The following is a 12,377-nucleotide window of genomic DNA, read 5'->3' as shown; positions in this document are numbered from 1 at the left end:
GTGTCCACGGAGATTCCTCAGGCGAGGACCTGGGCGCGTCTGGGCCACCGGGGTAGGGGTGCCGAGGGCAGGGAGCGCTGCGGCGAGGATCCAGGTGCATCTGGGCGGCGGCAAGCTCGCCGGTCCCCAGCCAGAGGGGGGAGGGCGGCGAGGAGCGCACGGCAGCGCCCCGGGGAGAGGAGCTTGGCCCCACCACAAAGCCCGGGGCTTGGCCGCAGGGCGGGGGATTCTGAGGTAGCCCTGGCGACTTTCAAGACTCCCCAGGCCGAGCACACCCAGGCCCCTCACACTTAGGCATTTCTGCGCCCTCTGGTTTGGAGGGACCCAGGGGGCTGAGGTGAAAGCAAGCTAGGGCTGTTTCTCTGACTCTTGTGGAAGACGAAGAGTGGCCTCATCACTGCGGGCCACGAGCAGGGTAAAGCACCTTCCCGAGCACACCGCGGACCACCAGGCCACCGCCAGGTTTCCCGGGGGTGGGGACGGAGGGATCCCTGGAGGCTGCAGGGCCCGGAGGCGTGGAGGTGGGAGAGCGGTAGGTGTCAGGCAGCGCTTCACAGGCTGTAGGCGCCCAAGGAGCCAACCAGAGAGGAACAAAATGGCAGCCATGCCGCCACACCTGGCAGCTGCACACAAACACACGTGGGGCAAACGTTTGCTGATGGCTGCACAGGGAATTCTATTGTTCGTCCTGATTTTTTTTTTTTTTTTTTTAAGGAGTCTCGCTCTGTCGCCCAGGCTGGAGTGCAGTGGCCGGATCTCAGCTCACTGCAAGCTCCGCCTCCCGGGTTTACGCCATTCTCCTGCCTCAGCCTCCCGAGTAGCTGGGACTACAGGCGCCCGCCACCTCGCCCGGCTAGTTTTTATTTTTATTTTTTATTTTTTAGTAGAGACGGGGTTTCACCATGTTAGCCAGGATGGTCTTGATCGCCTGACCTCGTGATCCACCCGTCTCAGCCTCCCAAAGTGCTGGGATTACAGGATTGAGCCACCGCGCCCGGCTTGTCCTGATTTTTTGTTCAAGCTGCCGTCTTTTCCCGGATTGGCCACTTTCTCCTCCTTTTCCTGTCCAGTTTCCTGTTTATCCTTTAAGACTTGATCAGGGAACTCCTTCCCTGAGCCCCCACTTCCACCTCAACCCCTGCCCCTCTGTCTGTCTTTCCCTGATAGATGTAAAATGACCTGCTAGGGAGTCAGCCTAGGACCAGGAACTTCTTATATTTCGGGGTGGTTTTGCTCAACTTTGTCCTTCCAGTGCCTGGCTTTCAATCACTACATTGAGACGGTGTAGAGTTCCTGTGGGATGCCCTGAACTACACCGGGGGTACCATTTGTCCGTGTGAAAGATCCCTCCACTACAGTTTTGGTCGTCTAATGATCTGCTTTATTTTTATTTTTTAAAATTGCTAGGGTTCGCTGTATTGTTGCAATTTTAGTATATGTGATGCTGAAGCGGGCACATGATCTACCTTTTGGAAGCTTGGGAGACCTAGTGAAATAATGATAGAAATGGACCTATGAAAATCTGCCTTTTCCTTGAGAGTAGGGCTAAAATGTCCGCTACACTCAGTAATTTTGACTTGAGTGAGCATATATGGAACAGGCTGTACTGGAAAATATCCTTTTTTTTTTGTTTTGAGACGGAGTCTTGCTCTGTCACCCAGGCTAGAGTGCAATGGCAGGATCTCGGCTCACTGCAACCTCCACCTCTGGGTTCACGTCATTCTCCTGCCTCGGTCTCCCAGGTAGCTGGGACTGCAGGCATGTCCCATCACGCCCGGCTATTTTTTTTTGCATTTTTAGTAGAGATGGAGTTTCACCATGCTGGCCATGCTGGTCTCGAACCCCTGACCTCAAGTGATCCGCCCACCTCGGCCTCCCAAAGTGCTGGGATTACAGACGTGAGCCACCGCGCCTGTCCAATGACCTATATTAATACGTCACCATAATCATTTAATTATCTTAGATATCCATTAAAGTACTGCCTGTATTACTCAAGTTTGGACCTTTAAAATAAATACCCCATTGAGAAATCTTATCTTGTTCCTGTGAAGGAAATGTGAAGTATGTTGAGATGGCCTGAAGAAATACTCTGTATGATTATTTCCTCCTTCTTGCTGTTTTCCTTTTTTCCCGGTGCCTTTCTTCATTCCAGACATGGTGCTTCGAACAATTTGACTTGGAGGCAAGACTGCAATATAGAAAATGGGCCACTGTGGAGGAGATAAGTAAATGCTTTGTCGCTTCTAAGTGACAGGGGAAACTGATCATGATTGGTACACTTATGACATGTAACTTTCGATATCTTTAGAAGATCGTCAGGGAAATAGAAAAAAAATCTGAAATCTCTGAGTAGGTTCTATTTTGTGTGGTTCCAACTAAATGAACTAAATTTGTGTTTAAAGATTGTAAGTCTACATGTAATGGTGAAAGCTGAAGGTTTTACACTGTACAAAAATAGTGATTTCCCCCTGTGGAGGGCAAGGAGACCGGAATAGGAGGGGTGGGTGGGGGAATCAATGTGTAGACCAAACATTTGAAATTTCAGTGCAATCTTCTTAGTCATCACTTTCATTTCTGTCTTCTAGGGAAATCTGACACAGCTAGAAAGCAATGGAAAACACTAAGAGTTGCATCAGATGTTGAAGAGGAACTGATATTATGGGATAAAAAATGATTCTCTAAGGGAGATAACTGATCATTTAAAGGTAGCAGTCTTTTTGGGAAAAGCTAACAAGTGTTCCCGAGGCCAGCCTGTCTCTTGTTAGCAATGTTGGCCCTATGTTAGAAGGAAGAATGGATGTGTTTTGTTGCTATTCCTTTTCCTCTCAGCATAAATTTGCAAGCATGGACTGTAAATGAATTTTCATGTCTTTTCAGGATGTTTCCCTATAGAGCAGTTTCTAGGTTCACTCTGTGGAACAGTCTACAATAGATTTAATATGGTTAGGATTTTGCCTAATTCTGATTGGTGAGTGGTTTTCTTTTATTCATTCTTAATTCTGCATCTAATATTTGCTTACAGTGTTACTGTCACTGTGTATAACCCAGGGAGAGAAAGGAAGTAAAAGATGTGACCTCAGAGAGCTCAGAGGGGAGAAACAACACAATAATGATAACTCACATTCATATAGAACTTTAAAACTTAAAGGTTGCTTTTTACTGCTTTACCTCATTTGTTCTCTCTGCAAGCACATTGGGTAGGCTTTACTATTGCCATTTTACAAGTGAAGACAGTGAAGCTTGGAGAAGTTAAGGAACTTCCCCCAGATTACATTCCTGTAAATGGCAGAGTCTGAACTTAGTATTCTGACTCTAAAAGGGCATCAGGTTCCATTCAAAGGTGGTGAGTACTGTAGAAGAACATGCTAATGAGGCATTGTGAATAGTCAGAGTGAAATGGGGCTCTTCAGGGATGGTATCTTGGGGAAGCACACAGTGTATGCAGATTACTGAAGAGAGTCAAAGGAGATCCTGCTGTGGGGAGAAGGATGGAAAGTGCCATGGGAAGAGAACAAGGACAGAAATGAGGTTGACACGTGGGGCAGAGGAAGGAGGCAGACCTTCATAAGCAGAGGAACCATGATTGGGAGTAATGGGGGCTAAGTGTAGGAGACACTGGGGGCTGTGTATGTAAGGGGTGGGGGAACAGTAACACCTGGAATTTTCTTTCCACTACCTCAAGAAACCCACAGTGGAGGGGCTGTGAGTGCTCCTAAGAACATGTTCTGCACTGGTGCCTCAATAGAAAAGGGGGTTGCCAACTGAGTTATATATAGAACTTGTGCAAGGGAAGTTCTTAAGCAAAGTGACTAAACATACTCCATTGCTCTGCCTGGTTACTTATAAATATGTTTATGTGCAGAAGTTGATGGGAATCCAGACATTGTCTAAGAGATGGCTCAGAGAATAAAATAAGAAAAAGTTGTTGTGAAAGACAAAGGGTTTCTAGGTTACCTGCAGCAGTTGATGACAGTCTGTCCTTCTGTCACAGTAGAGGCAGTTTAAGCCACATTCCCAACAATCATTCTATATATCTAGCACGAACACATTGGAACTTGAGGGAGACTATGTGATGTAGCTTTACTCTAGGGAGAGATAGACAGTCTGGGGTGGAGAGGGAAGTGAGACCCCATGGGTGATCTCTGCAGTTATGTAACTGTCCAGCCACAAATCACTTATTAAACAACTGGATTCAGAAGACCAAGATCTACATTTGGGTCACTCCAGTTATCTTGAGATCTGGGACCCGTGGGGCTGGGGTGGCAGCTGATCATGTCAGGAGGACTCCTCTGCACAGCATCACAAGTACAGGAGAGAATGCTAAACTTGATTGGAAGCTCACAGAAGACCCCTGGAACACAGAGCAATAAGGTGAGGAGGGCTTAAAGAGCCTGGAGAGAGGAGCTAGGTTGCAGAAGTATTCTCTTACCTTCCTTTGAAATTTCCAGGTAGGTTCCAGGGAACACATGATGAAAAGAAGCATCTGGCGAGTTAGTGCTCGGCTGGCTGCACCTAGAGCATCTCACCCAGGGAAATATTTGCCTAATTATATATAGCACAGGGATTGCAGTTTGCTGATCCAGGTTGGTTAAGAGCACAGACTCTAAAATCAGGGAGTGTGCAAGTTTACTGAAGCTCTTGGGGCTTGAATTTCCTCTGTAAAATAGGGATAACAGTAGTACTGATCTTGTGGTGAGGATCAAATGAGACAATGCGTGCATTGCAGGTTGGGTTCCTTGGGACACAGATTATGAGATGGAGATTTGCATGCAGGAACGTTACTGAGGAGTCCTTTTGATATCGGTACTTTTGGGAAAGTGAAGATAGCATTATTGGGCACAGGGAGAGGGAGAATTCTGATGCAGTTGTAAGAAAACTTCACGAATCCCACCAGTGGCTGTGTAGCTGCAATAACCCTTCAATGTTATTTTGAATTGAGGTCGGTCTTATGGCCCTACATAAGTTAATCATTGGATATCAGATGTCCCTGGGATGGGGATGTGATCTTGGGCAAAGAAACTGTTCAGCAAAGGGCAATGCCTGAAGAGCAAGAGCTAATAGCTGTTAGCCACCAAAATTCCCTGCAGGTGGGGAAATTAGTGCTTGAGCCCTGAAGGGGGCGATAAACCTGGGTGATACACCGCAGGTTCACCGCAGTCCACTCTGCACCTCAGTCACTTGCTTCCTATCATAAGTTCTGACAGCAACTTTTCTAGATTCTGGTGGTCTTCTTTTTCTGGGGAAACATACAAGAGTAAGGTGAATGGAATGACCTAGTGCTCTCACCACAGCAGCTGCTCTGGTGGCTACAACTGACACTGTCTTCCTCCTTTACTACCTATTCTAGTTTCCCTTTCCCATTTGATCCAAGTGGTTTACCTGGCAGTCATAAAACTAGGCTGTGACAGCTGTATTTACCTATTTTCCATTAAGAGACACCCGGCAGGTTACCTGGGTGCCACACATAGTCTTATAAAAGCAGCCCTCTCACTCCCTGGGGATCAGAATCAGTTACTCATGCCAGGAGGCTGACTCCTTTTCTTGTCTGCTGTTCTCTTGGTATGAGGAATGTGAAGCAACTGGGTGGCAGCCACACCTTATCATTTAATGGGAAACTTACTGTATCCTCTGGTGAAAGCGAGCAACCAACAATGGTGCAAGCCGCTGAATCTTCGTAGAGTATATCTCCCATCATCTGAAGGGCATGTGACTTATTAAGACCCCCGACATACTTGCTACTTCTTTCTTCCTGGGTCCCAGTAGCATAATGTCATCAGTAGTATGGACCGATAGGATGTTTTGCAGAATAGCAGGTAACCCAGCTTTCTTTTGACTATATTTTGAGGGAGGGTGGAGGAGTTAACACAGCCCAGGAGCAAGACTGTAAGACAATGTATACTATTGTCTGTCCCAAGTGAAGGAGAACTGTTTCTGATCTTCCTTTCTGATAGAGATGGAAAAGAATGCATTTGTCAGATCCATGGCTGCAAACTATGTACTAGAGGCAACACTAATCTGCTGTAGTCAAGATATCACAACTGGCAAAGCATTTGCGGTTGGCGATAGTGCTTAGTTGAGTTTGCGCTGGCCCATGGCCATCTTCCAGGATCCACAAATGACTTTGGTAAAGGTCAGACTTGTGAATTAAGTAGGAATGTGAAGGGGATCACCACCCTGCATCTTTAGATCTGTTGTTCCCCTTGGGATATGACACTGTTTTTGATTTATTATACTCTCATGGCTGGGTGGGAAAGGCAATTTCAGTGGCTTCTACCTAGCTTTCCCACTGTGATATGTGGAGGCTCTGCCAACAACCAAGTATGTTGATTCTAGTTATGAATACAGGAACAGGAAAAATGACTAAGTAAGTCCAGGGAACCAGTGTACCCACTGTGAGCCAGAATTGAGCCAGAACTCCATTTATTAATTGGCCCCCTTAAGCCTCCACTCTAATGGTGGGGGTGGGGGTGGAGCATGATGTTACTTTGGATCCCTGGGTTTGCAGTGCAAACTTGTGTTCTGTGTCCAGCCATTCTCAAAATTCTTGGGATTTCCCCCTTTCCACGTGTACAATTACTTGAGTAAAGGACCATCGATTCTTTTAGGGAATGATTGAGATAATCGTTACTATATATACTTACCATGGTATTACAGGATCCTCCCTCCTAGAGAAATTGCCCCTCCTTTAGTCAGTAGATTCTGGCTCAGATCCAGAAACCGGGCCAGGGATAATGACTTTTCGTTGGGCTGCCGTTAGTCTCTTAACTACCAATCCTTGATTTTTTGGGGGATTGGGGAGAGATGGGGGTCTATAGATTGAACATTACTCTCACTGACTTGCCCTAGAAATCTTGTGTTCTATTAACTATCTCCATGGATTATGACAGTTGTGACCATCTTGCTTCTAGTAGTTAAAGGTGGCTACCTGGCCTCTTTTTAGGATTCTCCCTAAAAAGGATTTTAGGATCCACTATTGCTTTCCATGAGTTCAGCTCTGTTATAACAACTACTACCATCAGCCTGGTTCTATGGCCACTGAGAATTCTACTGAGAATTTCAGTAGAGAATGTTTTCTACTGAAATTCTCAGTGACATTGGTGGCCCTCTCACCAGGGCATTCCTTGTCACTTTGATAATCAGAATATCTTTTCACCCCTCTCATGGAACAAAGCCATCTGGTATATTTTCTCATCTTGTTTAGTATGTCTGCTCTAGCATGCCTACTTTTCTGAGCCTTTTGATCTTTTCTTCCACTGTTTGCTGTGGCAGTTCTGGCATTTCTACTGTTTTCTCCAAACTTACCTGATCCATTCTACATGTGTCTTAGCACTGTCTTCTGGGGCATTAAATCCTGTCCAGGCATATTATTCTAGTTCCTGCTGGCATATGCTAGCTAAATACTGCAGTTTATTTGGGAATATGATCTTTTTTTTTTTCCTTAGAAGACCCAGAATTTTCTCAATTGGGTTATGTTGTGATTTAATTCTAGTTAGTGGTCTGATGGCCAAGATGGGACGTAGGAGTAGATTCTGAGAGGGTGTATTATTTTGTCTATTACTGTGTAACAAATTACCCCCAAAATCTAGCAACTTAAAATAACAAAATTTATTATCTCAGGATTTCTGGCTCAGTGTCTCCCATGGGATTTCAGTCAAAATATTGGCTAGGGCTGCGGCCATTTGAAGGCTTGACTGGGGATGGAGGATCTACTTCCAAGATGGTTCATAACATGGCTGTTGGCATGAAGTCTCAGTTACTCACTGGCTATTGTCAGGAACCCTCGGTTTGTTGACACATGGATTGTTCCATCATGCTGCTTGAGTACACTCATAACATAGGAGGTAGCTTCCCCTAGAGTGGATAATCCGAAAATTGAAAGAAAGAAGTCACAATTCCTTTTGTGGCCTAGCTTCAGAAGTCACACACTGTTATTTCTGAAATATCCTATTGGTTACAAAAGTCATCTCTATTCAGAGTAGAAGGGGACTACATAAGGGTGGGACTATCAGAAGGCGGGAACCACTGGGGCTATTTTAAAGACTGCCCAGCACAGGCAAGTGTTATTTTAGAAGAGGCCTTACCTGTCTTCAGGTAAGAGGTAGTGATATAATTTATTAGAAAGGAGTGAGCCAATTCTTTAGGCTCAGAAGGTTTGGGGGAGGGGTGGAGAATCTGGGGATTTGAGATTTATGAGTGTATCAACATAAATTTCCCCATTCCAAGTCTCAGGGTCTCACCTCTTCATGATTAGAGATGAGACTCTGATGTGGAATACCTTCTGGATTGACAATTCAATTTCCTCTGTGGTTCTGCTATTTTTATAATGAAGTCCTGGGTCTGATACTCAGCGTTTTCTGCCCTCTGGCTGCAGGATATGAGAGTTTTCTCTATGTGTTTCCAATAAGGCCTCTGGTAGTCACATTTAGCTTTAAATAGTGATTAATCACACTCAGTCTTTCACTGTTTTTACTCAATACATCTCTCTCCCTGACAACAACCATCAAATTCCATAACCCTTATAATTATTATCCAACCCATAGCTCAACTACTTAATACATTGCACCTGACAGTGCATTCCCTTCTACTGTTTCCCATCCTAGTTCATCCTAGTGCAAATTTTTAAAAATTCACTGTGGTTACAAATCAGGGTATCTCAGTGCTTCATGTTATCACTGGGGCTGAGGTCCTCATTGTAGCCCATTTTAATGTGGCTTCTTTAGACCAATCCTGCACCAACTTTTGCTGGACATACTCATTAAGAAATGGGCTCTGAGATGGAGATTTGCATGCTGAAAGGTAACTGGGGACTGCTTTTGTGAGTGAGGAAAATAAGATGGGTCAGAAGGAGATGAACTGCAGTGCAGTTACATGAAAGCCCTGAGTCAATACTGTGGGCTCCTCTGAGTATAGGATGACATCTCAGAGTTTACCTGAGTTGATGCAAAAGTGCCGGAACTTCATACTTCTACACTCAGCAGTCATTGGATAAGGGCTGCCCCCAGGAAGGGGATGAGCCTGGGCAAGGCAATTATCTTCAGCTGAAAGAAATTCCCTGTGAGGGACTCAGTTGACAGTGCTCAGCCCCACGCTCCCAACACTGGGAAATTAGTACTTTGATTCTGAATGTTGTGATAGATCTGGGTGGCACATTGCAGCATTGGGGCTGAGACTAGGGGGAAGCAAGGGGTGCCCTAGAGTGTGACATTTAAGGAGGCATCCACTCTCAGGTGCCAATATGCACATGAACAACCCTGACAGCAAGTACCTTTTTAAATTTTGCACCTCACTTGCCTTACCCTGCACAGCATCCCTTCTAGTGTGTAAGGCACTTAACCCAGGGCGTGGCATATGGTGAGTGCTCAGTAATTGTTATTGTTTCATTATTGCTTTTATTATTGCTATACAGTTAGGCACAGTTGAGTTTCCCACATAGCTGGAACAGGACAGCTGGCAGTGTGAAAGCAGCCTTTTAATCCTGGTTCTATCTTTGATAAAATAGTTATCTTCGAATTGGGTGCGGTGGCTCATGCCTGTAATTCCAGCACTTTGGGAGGCCGAGGCAGGTGGATCACGAGGTCAGGAGTTCGAGACCATAGTGAAACCCCAACTCTACTAAAAATACAAAAAATTATTCGAGTGTAGTGTTGTGCGCCTGTAATCCCAGCTACTAGGGAGGCTGAGACAGGAGAATCGCGTGAACCGGGGAGGAGGAGGTTGCAGTGAGCCGAGACTGCGCTATTGCACTCTAGCCTGGGTGACAGTGTGAGACTCTGTCTCCAAAAAAAAAAAAAAGACATCTTCGTTTTAGTGCCAGAAATGCCTTCCTAGAAGTGGGAGCTGTGGAAGAGACCATTGGTTGCCTACTTATAGCCCTTACTAATAGAACTCCAAAATTTTGGGTATCAGATAGCCAGATGCTTTAGGCGAGACTGGCCCCTCCTCGTCCCTGGTGAATTCTAATTGGCCTAAGCCAAACATAGTGGTCTTGTTCCTCTTGCCAATGATTGGTTTAAGTGTGGACATGTGACAGAATTCTGGCCAATGAGAGAAGGGGACGTCTGTTGGAGAATTCTGGGAAATATTTTCCTCATTGCTTAAAAACAAATTTTTCTGAGAAATCATCCTTTGTACTCTTGGCATCTAGGACTATGGCAGCCATCCTGGGATCATGAGGGAAGCCAGATAACAGGTTTAACTAATACACTGAGGATGGCAGAAGGGAAAGAAGAAAAGATTCTGGTCCGCAATGATATTTTTCAGCTACTAAATCCTAGACCAAATACCTTCACCATTTGTTATTTGATAAAATGACTTATTACTTAAGCTAGTTTAGGTTGTTTTCTGTTATCTGCAGCCAAAAGCACCCTATTATAACTGGAAATTGTAACTATTGTAATTGTTAGCAGTCAGGCATTGCTGACAGATTTTGGCTACTGCTGAGTGGTGCAGGGACAGACACCTGACAAATCATTTCCTGTATTGGGAACTCAGAGTTGTGACTGTGAAAGATGGTTCTTCTCCATAGTCCTGGCTGTACGGTGTAAGCTTGGGAGCTGTAGAGTGGCCATCTTCTGCCTGCCGTGAAAATGGATACGTAAAAAAGGCAAGTTTTCAGAGAGAGAAGAAGGACAATTCTCCCTTTGCCTCTAGTCTGGGCATCTTCTTTGAGAATCTGTGTGCTTATCATGTTTGTTCCTCATGTGGTTACTTTGTCACATCAGAACTTGTATTGATATAACTGTCTTGTACATGTATTGCTTTTCTTCTCAATTATATTTACTCCAAAGGTTTTTGTTTTGTGAGTTCAGATTTGATCTTATTTACAGTCAGCAGCTTATTGGAATCATCATCCAGAATGTTACAAATACTGTTTGTTGCATGAACACACAAAGACAGCACTAGAGCAGAGGACAGAGGAGCTGTGACACCTGGGGTTTGATAAATAATGTCATTATATCAACGGGGGCCTGATTGTTCCCACCTTCACAGGTTTTGTGTTTTCCTGTGCATATGTTTGTCTTCTCTGCCTTTGTTCGGTTGCAGTCTTTGTGTGTGTCCTCGCTCTTGCACTTCCTCTGGAAGCTCTGTTGCCAAGAAACAAGGAAAGGCCAAGGCTCTTGATTTGAAATTCAGTGTTAATAAGAGAAGGGAGAAGGAAAGTTGGCAGACATCAGGTGTGCTTTGGGTTTGCTTAATTCCATGCCAGAAGTCATTTTTTGACAACATGAAGATCAAGGAAATTGGGAAAGGTGCAACAATTGCTAGGGTGGTAAAGTTATTCTGTGCCAGGAATTTTGCAATAAAGAGAACGGAATTGATACTCTGTCCTTTGTTTTGACACAAAACCAGAGTCAGTTGTGCATTACGGTTTTGATTCAAGCAAAGTTTTGGATAGCAATGGAGAATAATTTGAGAGCTTTGGAAATTGACACATGCACTTGATACTAGGATGATGGGTGTTTGGATTTTTATTTTTACCATGTTATTACAGTATTTAAATCTAAAATTATTTTGATGTAGAAATTGACTATCATATCCACATGTATCAGTGTTATCCAACTAAATACCTTAATTTGCCATTATTTCTAAAATTTTTAGTGTTAAAACAAGTTCTATTGGTATTATTTTTCTGATAGTATAACCTTCTCAGTGCCTATCATTTTGTTTTACACAGTTTATGTTGAGCAATTACTTGCATGAATGAATACCTAAATGGTGATTTAGAAAAGTGCTTCTCAAATTTTAATGTGTGTTAGAATCACCTGAGCATCTTGTTAAAATGCAGATTCTGATTCTTTCAGTAGGTTTGGGTGAGGCTTGAGATTCTGCATTTTCAATAAGCGTCTAGATAGTGCCTGCTGTTTATGGACTACACTTTGAATAACAAGGACTTAGAAGATGAGAAAGAAAGAGCTTCATATAGATCAGCAACACCGTTTGGTGTTCTTCCTCCTGTGTTCAAGTCAGTGGTAAGGTGAACGGAGCAGTAAATACAGTTGGACGTCTGGAGACCTGGGTTCTAGTCCCAACTGTGTCACTAAATTATCCCCATGACTTTATGTAGATTACTATCCTTTTTGGACCTCAGTTTCCAGTCCTGTCAAATAAGGCACTAGGGCTGGATCATGTTTCAAGCTGTCCTGAAGAGACCTCTAACTCTGCAGAGATGCCTCAGGACCCCACCCCTGACCCCAAGAAAAGTATGAGGCTAGTGTGAGGAGGAAGAGGAGCAGAGAAGGCAATGGAGAAGGAACTATTCTTTAGAAAGGTAGGAGGACAACCAGGAACATGTCCTGTCACTAAGAAGATGGTTTTAAGAATGATGCAATGGGCTGGGCGCTGTAGCTCATGCCTGTAATCCCAGCAGTTTGGGAGGT

At 44.4% G+C, this 12,377-nt stretch overlaps 1 long non-coding RNA gene across 1 annotated transcript in view; it reads left to right on the top strand.

Annotated features, from left to right (window-relative positions):
• Window positions 1-4,244: 4,244 nt before the first annotated feature.
• The window catches only part of LOC105513329, a 100,542-nt gene continuing 92,409 nt past the window's right edge, over window positions 4,245-12,377 (top strand). Inside the window, exon 1 of the long non-coding RNA XR_001001996.1 lies at window positions 4,245-4,371. This is a non-coding gene — a long non-coding RNA (uncharacterized LOC105513329). The remainder of the gene's footprint in view (window positions 4,372-12,377) is intronic.

The sequence above is a fragment of the Colobus angolensis genome, unplaced genomic scaffold (assembly GCF_000951035.1).
Source record: "Colobus angolensis palliatus isolate OR3802 unplaced genomic scaffold, Cang.pa_1.0 Scaffold229, whole genome shotgun sequence".
NCBI lineage: Eukaryota > Metazoa > Chordata > Mammalia > Primates > Cercopithecidae > Colobus > Colobus angolensis.
Note: the sequence above shows the minus strand (reverse complement) of the source record. Positions and strands in the feature narration are given on the sequence as shown.